The sequence below is a fragment of the Saccopteryx leptura genome, chromosome 5 (genome assembly GCF_036850995.1).
Source record: "Saccopteryx leptura isolate mSacLep1 chromosome 5, mSacLep1_pri_phased_curated, whole genome shotgun sequence".
In the NCBI taxonomy this organism is placed as follows: Eukaryota; Metazoa; Chordata; class Mammalia; order Chiroptera; family Emballonuridae; genus Saccopteryx; species Saccopteryx leptura.
The window spans coordinates 149,861,008-149,874,575 of NC_089507.1; the positions used below are offsets into that span (position 1 = coordinate 149,861,008).

The 13,568-nt window shown below is 45.6% G+C and overlaps 1 protein-coding gene across 1 annotated transcript in view; it reads left to right on the forward strand.

Moving 5' to 3' along the window:
* The first annotated feature begins 11,506 nt into the window (after positions 1-11,506).
* GREB1 (growth regulating estrogen receptor binding 1) overlaps positions 11,507-13,568 on the forward strand; it is a 122,599-nt gene continuing 120,537 nt past the window's right edge. The window contains exon 1 of the mRNA XM_066386094.1: positions 11,507-11,684. The gene's annotated coding sequence lies outside the window, so the exon portion shown is untranslated. The remainder of the gene's footprint in view (positions 11,685-13,568) is intronic.

Genomic DNA, 13,568 nt, shown 5'->3' on the forward strand with positions numbered 1-13,568 from the left:
CAATTGTTCCTTGGAATTCCTGAGACTGAGGACACTAGCAACCGAAAGTTCCGAGTGGGCCCAGATGCTCATTCATTCTTGCGCCCCCTCCGCGCGTCCCAGGCACCCGCGCGGGTTAGATGCTTGGGAAATGTTGGTGATCAAACCGTTGTCGAATTGCTTCCTTACCTGCTTCTTGCCTTCTCTCCTTTCCTCTTTCGTCCTCGTTTCCTTTCTTTCTGCTCTGATGAGTTAAGTGTGTTGGATCCGATCCTGCGATGGGCACAGGAGATGCTCGTCTGCAGTTGGCACAGACTCAATCTCAAATGCCAGTGGGAGGAGGAGACAGGTAAGACCATTAAAGCTGGACCCAGAGATGTGTTTTCACATCCTGGCTCCTTCTCAGTTTAGGAGAGACCGTAAGCAGTTGAATTGACTCAATTGTCCTGTGCTGCAGTTTCCTCCTCTGCTAAATGGAAACAATGACAGCACTTACCTCATAAGGTTGTACTGAGGATTAAATGACTTAATGAATAAAGGTTACTTAGCAGAACAGGGACAAGTACAGGTATGAAACAGAAAGGCATGGAATTGGTAAGTACAGGGTGGAGGACAGCACCAGAGCCAGGTAGTGAGACCAGAGGTTCCAGCTTATCCTGAGCTGGGAGCAGGGAAAGCTGCTGGAGGAAGTCGCCTCCCCACTAGACTATGAACTTATAGAGGTCAGAGGCATTCCCTAATCTTTGTAGCATGTAGCCTGGCACCTGGCAAATATTAAGTGTTCAGTAAATGTTTGCCAAATGAGTGACTTGAAATAAAGAAGAACCTAAAGGAAGTCTCGAGAAGGTTGGATTTTGTTGCAGAATGGAGAATTTCCCGGAGCAGTTAAGAGATGCTTTCACCAACCCGAGTCTGGGAGAAGGCATCCTCTGCAGACTTGAAGTGGTTGCTTTTAATAAGGAAAGTGTTAATTCAACATTTGCATTCTTTCGTGTAATTCTTACATCAGAGCTGAAAGATGGATGTTTTTCTCCCCAATTCACAGATCAGGAAGATTAGCAAGATTACAAAAATTACCCGAAGTCCTGGCTAGGAAGTGAGAAAGGCAGGAGTTGTCACCACCACAATTAATTAATTTGGTATGCTGATTCTTAAAAAGATTCCCAGAAGATCACTAGGTTTTCTGCAGCCAGAAATGGGGTCGTGTGAGTGAAAGTGAGGTGTGGGTCAGAATAGGGATGGCAGTGGAAAGTCAGGGCAATGATACAGCCCTCCAGACACCTGACAATACCTGTGACTTGGAAGGAAGTTGAGTGAGTTCACGCTCTGTGATGCCAAGGGGAGATGGTAGAACTGAAGATTTGGGTGGCACACCAGGCACTCAGTAAACATTTACACAGTGATAGTTAGATGGCTGGGAGACAGTAGAGACTGACTTGGGAAACAAGATTGCGGAGTCGCCCTGGATTGCCCATGGTCGTCCATGGTTATCTCACAGTGTCTCTAACATACATATCCTCCCGTGAGAGTTAGGAGAAAAGGAGACATGTATTAAAGATGGCGGAGGAGAAATGGTGGCAGCAAGGACTGTTCCCCTTTGGTTTCTGTATGTGATAGTCTGGGTCATAGCACATTAGAGCAGGAAGAGAACCTGGGGATCATTTAGTAAAACTGTCATTTCACAGGGGAAGACCAAGAATAGAGAGGGAAGTGACTTGCCTAAGATCAAAAAGCTGGTCTCTAGCAGAGCTGGTCTTTTACTTTCCAGGTCAGTAAACTTTTAGGAAGTGGAGATGAGGACAAATACTTGCAGGAGAGGAGTGTTGGAGAGATCAAAGGATGCCAAGAGACAGGGGGGGCTTTGAAAAAGGAAGGGACAAACCTGAGCGGAAGCCAGTCCTGCATCAACTCTTATTAGCCCACGCTGGCAAGTGACTTAACCTTTAGGACCCTCATTTTCTATATCTGTAAACCTGCAAATCGATTGTATTAGAGATAATGGACATCAGGTCCCGGGTGCACAATCCACCTTCAGTGGTAACAGGAACTTCACAATTTCACAGGAGCTGTTTTTTAATCAAGTCTCAGAGCTCCCTCCCTACTCCAGTGACTGAAAATAGTTGTAAAATGACATCAAACGGGGCAAAGGGCAGTGCAGTTAACTCTTCTGAGGTCTTGTTTAGAACTAGAACTCAACTAGCTTAACCGCCAGCTCCCAGGAGGATGGCTCGCCCACAGAAGTTTTCATTGGTTTCTAGGCACACAGATTCAGTCTCTCCACTTAGCAACAGTATTTGCCTCCTGCTTCAGAAAGAAACAGAAATAAAGTACTCCTGCAGTCAAATGCACCCACAAGGGCAAATCTTGTGAAAGACCGTCCAAAAGGACTTGTGGGAAAGGTGAGCTCCTGATGCACACCTAGGTGAACTCCAATGAGGAAGCCCCAAAGGGAGGGGAGGGGCCTCCCCAAGACTTGTCGCCTTCATCTCCAGAAAGGGTTTTGAGCCCTTTCTTCCTCCCAATTCCCACTTTGGCACCACTGCCCTCATTGTTGTTGTTCTTGGACTGTTTTTACTGCTTCCCAATTCATTTCCCTGTCTTGCATCCCTTCACCTACAAGGGGCTCTACACTGTCACTGTCACAGGAAGCAACTGGCCTCACCCCCTTTTGGTAACTGTTCACCTCGAGTCGCCAGAGAAATCTTCCTATAGCACAGATTTGATCTCATCACCCGTGCTTAAAAATCTGCCTGGTACTTTTTATTATACTCTCCTGGATGCTGGTCACTTGCCTGCCTGGCTGTCTCCCTCATCACACTTCTGGAGGGCAGGGGTTGTGTCCCCAGCAACTAGGAACCCTTGACCACCTTATCATGAGACACCAGGTTACCTTAGTGGTTTTCAACCTTTCTACATGTGGGGACTGGTAAAAATAGAATTATTTCGGGATCACTAAGGCAAAAATCACCCTAAGCGCGAGGAAATTCAACCAAGACTCTAGACTCTAGAGTCTTCTTACAACATCAGGGTGCTTAATTCTTTCTCAGACCAACATGAAATTTCTGGCGGATCGTTCTCTCTGGTCCAGTCACATTAATCTTCATTCAACCTGTTAAAATCTTTCATTCACTGCTGAGTCTCCTCACATGTCATTTCCTTTGCCTGGAACATTCTCCCTTTGATGTTTCCTCTAGTAGACTCCTCGTTTTAAACATCCTTCCCCAGAAAGCCTTCCTTGAACCCCCAATGAGGCCAGCACCCCAGCCACCTCCCCAAGGTGCCTGATGAGCCCCTGGATTGATGTCCCTGATAGCACATCACTATCAGTAGGTATATTACATTATAGCAGGGGTCCCCAAACTTTTTACACAGGGGGCCAGTTCACTGTCCCTCAGACCATTGGAGGGCCGGACTATAAAAAAAAACTATGAACAAATCCCTATGCACACTGCACATATCTTATTTTAAAGTAAAAAAAAAAACAGGAACAAATACAATATTTAAAATAAAGAACAAGTAAATTTAAATCAACAAACTGACCAGTATTTCAATGGGAACTATGCTCCTCTCACTGACCATCAATGAAAGAGGTGCCCCTTCCGGAAGTGCGGCGGGGGCCGGATAAATGGCCTCAGGGGGCCGCATGCGGCCCGTGGGCCGTAGTTTGGGGACCCCTGCATTATAGATAATCAAATGACATTTGAAGGACAAGAGTATCCTTGCTATGCAGACTTTGCAGTTTAAAATCTGGAGCAAAACATGACAGCAAAAGGTAAAAAGATAACATTTTGTCTTAAATCTTCCAAGCAGGCCTTATAATGGATTTTGCTTCGATTCAGCATTAACAAATTATTGCTGAGTTGACAATTTTTTTTTTTTTTTTTTTTTTTTTTCATTTTTCTGAAGCTGGAAACAGGGAGAGACAGTCAGACAGACTCCCGCATGCGCCCGACCGGGATCCACCCGGCACGCCCACCAGGGGCGACGCTCTGCCCACCAGGGGGCGATGCTCTGCCCATCCTGGGCGTCGCCATTTTGCGACCAGAGCCACTCTAGCGCCTGGGGCAGAGGCCAAGGAGCCATCCCCAGTGCCCGGGCCATCTTTGCTCCAATGGAGCCTTGGCTGCGGGAGGGGAAGAGAGAGAGAGGAAAGCGCGGCGGAAGGGTGGAGAAGCAAATGGGCGCTTCTCCTGTGTGCCCTGGCCGGGAATCGAACCCGGGTCCTCCGCACGCTAGGCCGACGCTCTACTGCTGAGCCAACCGGCCAGGGCTTGAGTTGACAATTTTTGTTCTTCTGTTTGAATTTGAGGCTGGTTGATAATCATTTTCTTAGCATTTTAAAAATATTGTAGATGTAAACAAGTTTTATTTTGGGGTAAGAGTGCTACCCAGTCAGCATGGGGAATTCTCAGTTTGGTTGGTATGGAATACACGTAGGAAAACTTATGCTGAGATTGTCAGATATTAGATAATTCATCTGACACAAATATGCAGGGTTCAGATTTAATTTGTTAGTTCATCAAAGCAAAGCTTCACTGGTAATAAATCAGATAAATAGTTGAATATTTTCTTTTGTATTTCCTTATGTAGGGGTATGATTAAAATTCATTTGAATTTTGTTGAATAAATAAATAACAGTCAGCAAACTTATAATCTTTTGCTTTGTTCGGTTGTTCACTTACTTAGTGAACAACCTATCACTTAGTGAAAAAGATAAACTATAATACCTTCTCCTGAAATAAAAGAAAGTTGCTAAGTATTGAACAATAATAACATTGATTTCAGACTTAGAATTCCAAAAATATTTAAACAGCATTAGATCTTTGAGAAATTTTGGTCAAAAAAATTAAAAATTTTTTAATTCTTTTTTAAATGAATACATTTACATAAACAGTGAAAAATCTCTCTCTCACCCCTGTCTCTCAGCAGAAAAGCAGTCCCTTTGGATTTTACCATTGCGTTGATTTTTTTTACAAATTCTGCAGGGATGTTTTATGAACAAATATTCATCTATGTTATTTCCTCCTCTTGCTTACACACTGGTATTCATACAAAAATATCTTGCAAATTCTCCCCTAACAGTATAACAAAAGTCTCTCCTTTTTATGTCTATACATTAATATATATTGTACTATGTATATGTACCGTAAATCTCCCAAACTGTTCTCCAAGGCTGAGCACTTAGTTTATTTCCAATATTTTGCTACCGCGAACAACAAATTAAGAGCAATCTTGTGTAAATGTAATTTTGCACAGGCATGAGTATACCTAAAAGACTAGGCTAGGAGTAAATTACTGGGCCAGGGGCACGTGTGTTGGTGATTTTGATGGATACAGGTATTTTCAAATTGTTCTCCAAACAAGTTATATCAATTTACCTCCATTTCAGCAAGAGCTCAGGATGTGAAAAGTATAACAAAGCAAATACACCTTCCCTTAAATAAGCAGCACTGTATGCTCGTATTCATACATTTATTTGGCAAAGTCATCCTTATTCTTTTGGATAAAAAGGAGTTATACATCAAGACACGACCAACTGCTAGAACAGTAAATTATTTTGCTAATGCTATCACAGTCTTCCCAATCATTTTGGCTTCAAGTCTGAAATGTCAGTGTGATGTTTATATGGGTTTTGGGATCCATTACAATAACCTAAGTATGTTACATGGTCACAATGTCTGTCATGTACGTTATGCACTGTTACACTCCTGGATATTGCTTGGAATAAACTCCCAAGAGGTGTTTGCAGGAAAAGAGTGTGATGAAGTCAGTGTTATAGATACTGACATCTACAGGGATATTGTTGACATTCTTTGCATTTTCCTCAGTCAAATGTAATTCTGTCCTATAACTGTTATTAAAGATTGGGAAAGTGGTCTTTAAATATTGTCATACAATTGACAGATTGATTTATTTCTGCAACTGTACTTTTAAAGAGAGTTCCATCAAATTGAATTTTTTTTTTTTGAGACAGAGAGAGGGATAGACAGGGACAGACAGACAGGAACGGAGAGATGAGAAGCATCAATTACCAGTCTTTCGTTGCGCATTGCAACACCTTAGTTGTTCATTGATTGCTTTCTCATATGTGCCTTGACCGCGGGCTTTCAGCAGACTGAGTAACCCCTTGCTCGAGCCAGCGACCCTGGGCTCAAGATGGTGAGCTTTTGCTCAAACCAGATGAGCTCGCGCTCAAGCTGGTGAGCTCGGGGTCTCGAACCTGGGTCCTCTGCATTCCAGTCTGACGCTCTATCCACTGCGCCACTGCCTGGTCAGGCAAATTGCATTCTTGCATTTTAGTCTACTTGGATTCTATATAAGAACAATTTAGTTGTTTGCTAATGCCTTTTTAATTATTTAATCTATTCTACTTATATTTTACCTCCCCTGAACAAACCTCATGAAATATACCAATTGCACTAAATTCATTTTGCCCCTCCAGCCTGCTCTTGTTTGTCTATCTAGTATTTGATACCAGCCAAAATACATTATCAAGGTAGGTGCAAGCTGGTCTATCATTTTTCTAAAGTACAATATATAGTGCCTTGACTTCCCACTAGGTGGAGCAGTTTTGCCTTAGTCCATTAAATAGAGCTTCTGAATTTTGGGAGGTGGTCAGTATTCCTGGTAAAATGGAGGTGGATTTGAGTAGAGGGAGTGCAGTCAGATTTCAGTTTAAGATTTCAGATGAAGAATTCCCAAAATAGGCCACAGATTTACTATTGATCAAGGTGGAGGCTAATATCTTTGGTCTACACCAGAGCAATAAGCCAGACCCTACTGTTACAGGTTAAATTGTACTCCCATCCCTGCCCCTTTCCAAATTCATCTATTGAAATTCTAAGCCCCAGTACCTCAGAATGTGACTTATTTGGAGTTAGGGTCTCAACAGAGGTAATCAAATTAAAAATGAGGCCATTAAGTTGGGCTCTAGTCCAATCTAAGTTGTGTCTTTATAAGAAGGGGAACTTTGGACAGAGCTACTCATACACTGCTCACAGAAATTAGAGGATATTTTATAGCTTCATATTCACTTTGAAATAGCTCCTCGTTTATGTGAGCAGTACAGAAGGAAGGTGATTTGAGGAGATACAGGGAGAAGACAACCATCTACAAGTCAAGGCAAGAAGTCTGGAACAGATGCTTTTCTCCCAGCCCACAGATGTAACAAATCCTATTGACATTTGGATTTGGGGCTTCTAGCCTCCAAAACTCATTTATTAACATAGTAAATGTCTGTCTTAGCTACCCAGTGTGTGGCAGCTTGAGCAAGCCAACACACCTACCCATTCACAGTTTGGGATGACTGAAGCAAGCTGGGTTGAAGATTTATTATACTATGCTATAGAAACATTTTCTCTGTGGAAAGTGATAATTAATATAAACTGGGTTATAGTTTAGAGATACATTATTGTAAGGGAATACAGTTGAAGTATTCTTGAGCCATTTAGAAGCCCCCTTTTTATAGAAACAAGGCGGCGTGCGGATAACAAATGGTTCTGAACTACTTGCCGTACACAAATGGGACTTCCAAAATCTTCATCTCGTTCCAGTCTGCGGCATATTAATTGGTTAGTTATGATGAATGTGACCAGCAGAGGATGCTGTTTGTGCCACAGGGGGATGGAAGGGGGAGGAAGGAGACTGTGCACATGTTGGTACATGAGTGCCTGGGTAAACAAATACGCATGCATATGCAGACACGTGAGAGGAGTTTGTATTTGGGTGTAGTTGTGTGAAAAATGTGCCCATGTTCTGAAGAAAATGGTAGAAGAGTTATGTCTGCCAGAAACAGAAATATGGGTGCAAGGAGTATGCGTGTGTGAAGGGGAAAAATGTTGGTATGACAAAGTGTGTGTGTGTGTGTGTGTGTGTGTGTGTGTGTTGGTGAGAGAGAGAGATTTGGTGTCTGTAGAAAGCACATGGGAGATGTATATGTGAGAAAGAGCCATATGGATGTTAAAGCATGTGTGCTGCCTGCATTTCAGGAAGCAGGTATGCCAGAAACACATGTGTGAGACACATGCACAAACATGTAAGGGGGAAATGGATATGAGGAGAAGTATGTGTGCGATTCTTTAGACTAATACTGGCCAACGAAACAAACGTGCCCAGGAGCCATGTCTAATCGCCTTCCTGACCTCATGGCCTCTTCCAGAACTCTCCACTAACTGAACAGGCTTGGAGATTGACAGCTCCTTTGTAAGGTTCAGGTTGGCTACCAAAGATCTTCAGTTTGGTCCTGTTCTTGTCAAACATTTAAACTAGATTGATTCTCTTCATTTAAGAAAATATCTTGGAATTACTTTTTCAAGTTTTAGTTCAAGTTCAATCAAGACATATAAAATAAGTTAGTTTCAGTTCAGGAAATACAAATCTAATCACTGCGTTTGTGTGTTGGTGTTTAAATCAATGGCTAGAAGCAAAAGGATGATTCATTAAACAGGAAAGCAATACAGAACTTTTTGTATAGAATCTCTTTTCTTGTCTAATTAATTCTTAATTGGTAAGAGTCTATTCATATCTAAAATTTATTATAGATTTTCAAAAATAGAATTAAATGGTTTTCCCAAAGTCATTGTATTAGGTAACTAAGAGATAGGGCATTTTCTTAAGAATTTTCATCTAGCAGTAACATTACATTCATAGATTGAACCAAATTATATTTTTGTCTTTATTAAAAGTGACTTTCTTATTAGTGTTGGGTTTCAAGGAAAGAAATTAAGTATTGGAATGACTTTCTTATACCAGGGGTAGATTAACCCTGGTCCAGCTGCCTGTTGTTTTTTTTTTTCCTTCTTTTTAGAAAATGGCCCATGAGTTAAGAATAATTTTTACATTTTAACAGGCTACATTTTAAATGTTTATATAATAGAATAGGAACGATGTTGTCTCATGGCTGGCAAAGCCTACAATATTTATAATTCTGGGCCTTTAAGATCAAGTTTGCTGACCTATGTTCTGTAGAATTTTATAATTTGATACAACGTAAGCTATCAAAATATAAGAAAAAAGTAAGAGTATTTCTTACAGTGATGACTGGTTTAGCAATCCCAGTGACCTAAACCATAGACGTAGAGCAAACAGATTGGGTAATGTTAATTTAACATAGCTGCTCTCTACATGCCTTTACAAGAGGGATTGAAAAAAATAGGCTGTACCCTAGAAGCACAAATGCAGTTTAAAGAGCGTTCACTGAAGTCATGTTTATGATCATGAAAACTGGATCGACTCCAATGTTCATCAGAAGAACATATGTAAAATTGTACCCTGGTCACTCAACTGAAATACTATTCAGCAGTTAAAAAGAATAAAGTGTAGCTATTTGTATGACTAGATGGATCTTGCAAACATTGTATGGAACAAAAAACAACGTAAAATGAACTGACTGGTTACAGAACAAAGCATAGAGTATGATAAAACACAGAAAGTTGTAAAGTTGGTAAACATGCTAGATACAATTTATGAACACATGCTTACATAGTTTTCGCTCCATAAGAGGCACCTGACCATAAGACACACCTAGGGTTTTAAGGAGGAAAATAAGAAAAAAAAAATTCTGAACCAAATGTTGTGTTAAAATATTTAGTAAAATACTTTATTTTTTGCTCCATAAAATGCACAGGCATTTCCCCCTCCACTTGGGGGGGGGGGAAGTGCGTGTTATGGAGTGAAAAATACAGTATGTAGTAATAGTGTAAAAACATGGATGGGATGTTTTGGAAGAGTACTGGGGACAGGTAGGGTGGGGAAGAAAGAACTGGGACTAGGGAGGGCTGTCTAGGAACTATGACAGTATTGTAGTTTATTTTTTTTTAAATTATTCATTGTTTGAGAGAGAGAGAGAGAGAGAAAGAGAGAGAGAGAGAAAGAAACATCTATCTGTCCCTAACTGGTAATCAAACCGGCAACCTTTGCCCATTGGGAGGATGCTCTAACTGGCTAGCTATCCAGCCAAGGGCATGATTTCTATCTTACAGGAACATCTGAAGAAGCATGGCAACGCCTCCAGGACTGGTTGCTTCTTGGACACACAGGCACTCATGATGTGACTCTCCCTGGTTAGGTGTGTTTGAAATAATCCATACGAAGAAAAGGAAAATGGTGGTGCTGCCCATCAGAGGGCAGGAGATCTATCTGCCAAGCCACATTCGGGCAACATTCTCACAGAGGCTCGCCACACGTTGGCATTTGCTGGGGGCCATACCCTCATTCAGCTTTGACTGTCTTCCTGAGGCTTGCCACACGTTGGCATTTGCTGGGGGCCATACCCTCATTCAGCTTTGACTGTCTCCCTGTCTTCAAGGACACTGGCTTTTAGGCCCAAGGCCACATTAAGGGTCGTGGGAGTGAGTGGCAGCCAGGGTACAGGGTTGGTCTCCTTACTCTAGTTCTGCACCTACTGTAGGTTCCTGAAATCATCGGCAGGTGTTTCACTTAAAGAAAGAAAGGAATCTCGAGAGTTTTCCTCTTCCTGCCCTGGACACCTCTGCACCAGTCGCCAGCAAGGTCTGCAAAGACTTATTTGAGGTTCTTTTCCTTCCCCTCCTTCCCCTCCTTCCCTCCTTCCCTCCCTCCCTCCCTTCCTCCCTTCCTCCCTTCCTCCCTTCCTTCTTCCGATAAACACTGGGTCCAGAGATATTTGGCTGGGTTCCATCCACAGATGCCCAGGGTTCCAGAATCTTTCTGGTCCTCTTATAGCCTCAGATAGCCCCCTCGCCGGCCGCGTGGACCTCGGCGTCCGTGGAGCAGTTCCAGTGCAGCGCGGGGGTAGGCGCGGTTGCCCGTGTCCTGCGGAGCACCCAGCACAGCGGCTCTACCCAGGGCTAAGCGGGACGGCCGCAGGTGGGGGTCCTGGGGCCCTTGGTTTGGGGTGGGGTCTGGGGTAGGCCTGGGTTCCGCTCGGCTGCCTCACAGGCCTGCAGTGTCCCCTCTGGGTGCCTGGCTCCCAAGTGGTAATATGACCTCTGTTCTCGGGAGGTTCTTCCAACTTCTGTTCGGACTCTCTCCCGGGTTAAGTCCCTTGTGGCTTTGGGGGTACCCAGTTGAGCCCCGTGGGAACACCTGGGGGGTTGCGTGGGGCGGGACTGGGCCACTGAAGGGGAGGGATCCTTCACGTAGAACAGAGAAGAAAACATTTCCTGAGTTCGGCTGCGCACCTCGCTCGGTGCCTTGGCACCTCGGGTGGGAAGTGGGGATTTTCATCGAGGTGGGCGCCGGGGCAGCGCCAGAGTGCCAGCCGGTGACCCGCATACCGGCCTTGTCTGGGGCGCGGGGACCCGGATACCGGTTAGGGTTACCACGTCCTTAGCGGGGACGAACGAGTTGCCAGGGTCAAACTGGGGCGCCACCGCGAGGCTCCACCTGCCGTCACCCTCCCTCGCCCGCCACCGCCCGGGTCCTGGCCGGGCGCCGCCACTAGCCCGACTTGTCCCCTGCGCGGGTGCCTGGGCGGCGTAGCCCACCGCGCATCCCTCCTCTTCGGCCGGCCGGAAGACCCGGAGAGGTGGACTTCGGGGGCGGCCGGTGTCAGGGGTCGGGTCCTGGGCGCGGGTCGCGCTCCGCAGATCCGGGTTTACCGAGCGCTCCCCGCGCAGCAGAGCCCGGGATCCAGGGGTGCACCGGCGGCCGGCGGCTGGGCTGGCTTTCCGACAGCGCAGGGCTCACCGGAGCGGGCAGTGTCGGCGCGAGGACAAAGGGCCGAGGTAGGAGCGGCACGCGGACCCGCTGGAGGGGCGGGGGGCGCGGGGCTGGCGGGGCAGGCTGGGCGGGCGGCCGGTTCGGGAGCCCAGGCTCGTGGGACTTCACCCCTGCCGGGCCTGCGGGGCAGAGGAGCCGGAGCGCGGGGCGCGCGGGAGGTAGGCACTTTCCTGGCCGAACCCCGAGGGCGGCGCGGAAGTTTCAGGGTTCAGCCCTGCGGACACCTGGGGAGCTGGGTGCTGCTGCCTCGTGTGTGTGAGTGTGTGTGTGTGTGTGTGTGTGTGTGTGTGTGTGAGAGAGAGAGAGAGAGAGAGAGAGAGAGCGCGAGAGCGCGCGCGCTAAGCGCTTGGCACATGGGGAGCAGCGCTCCATAGGTGAGAGTTAATAAAAAATGACAATGAGGCAATAATCACTATTTTGAGGGTTGCGAGCACGCGTGTGTCTGTGTTCAGAAAAGCTGGAGCCATAAGTGGCAGCTACATCTCCCAGCATTTGGGACCTGGGAGAAAATGGGGCTTCTCAGAACGGCCGGGGGATCGTCTTTGAAGGGTTCCTTCATTTGGACAGGCTGCTTCATTGGGGGCCTTAGTAACTGGATCTCAGTTCTGAGTCTTAGGAACAAAGGCTGCTTTCCTGAAGTCCAAGAAGGAGTGTGTGTGTGTGTGTGTGTGTGTGTGTGTGTGTGTGTGTGTGTGTGTGCGCGCGCGCGCGCGCGCGTCCGTTCCTGTGCGTGTGTGGCCGCCAGGGCGCCAGGACGACCCGCCATTCATGAGGAAGGATGCTGGGCCATTTTGCTGTCAACCCTCCTTTGATCCCTGGTCGTGAGGATCAGCGGAAAAGAGGAACTAAATTTGTATACACGAAACTTTTCTTTAATTAATAAACTTTCATGATAAAGGCAAGTGTTACTTCAGAGCTTGAAAGGTTTTTTTAGTATCTCTGTAAAACAATAAATGTAGAAATTTAACTTGAATAAAAATTTTGATTCCCAGTGAGAGCATTTTGATTTCTGTGTCTAACACTGGGTGTTAATCATGGGAGAGGTGGGGGGAGGTCTGGGATGGTTTTGACCTTCACTTATATAAATGTGATAACGTGGTTTGGTTCGCAGCACTTTGTAGGAAAAAGCTTTGGGAAGTTACAAAGGCCAATGAGAATCCTACCTCCAACATCTTGTTGTTTAAACTTTCATTCTGGAATGTAAAGCTCTTTTTTTTTTTTTTTGTATTTTTCTGAAGCTGGAAACGGGGAGAGACAGTCAGACAGACTCCCGTATGCACCCGACCGGGATCCACCCGGCACGCCCACCAGGGGTGATGCTCTGCCCCTCTGGGGCGTCGCTCTGCGGTGACCAGAGCCACTCTAGCGCCTGGGGCAGAGGCCAAGGAGCCATCCCCAGCGCCCCGGGCCATCTTTGCTCCAATGGAGCCTTGGCTGCGGGAGGGGAAGAGAGAGACAGAGAGGAAGGAGGGGGTAGGGGTGGAGAAGCAAATGGGCGCTTCTCCTATGTGCCCTGGCCGGAAATCGAACCCGGGTCCTCCGCACACCAGGCCGATGCTCTACCGCTGAGCCAACCGGCCAGGGCATAAAGCTCTTTTTAATGAAAGCACAGTTGACTTGAACTATCTTCTTAAATCTCTGGGCATGTTTGAAGAATTCTTGATAACCAATACATTGCTTCTGGAGCCCTGTTTTTTTGCGGCGGGGGAGGCTTTCCCAGAAAAGTTTGTTTTGGGAAACAAAAACCAAATTTACAGTGTGAAACAACTAAATGAAACACAAGGGAGGGCACATATCTATAGGTCTTTTTATGCTGAAATCTGATACATTTAGAGTTTGCAACGTGAAATGTGTGGTATTTCCCATTCCGCCCAGCAATGGTGGACGCG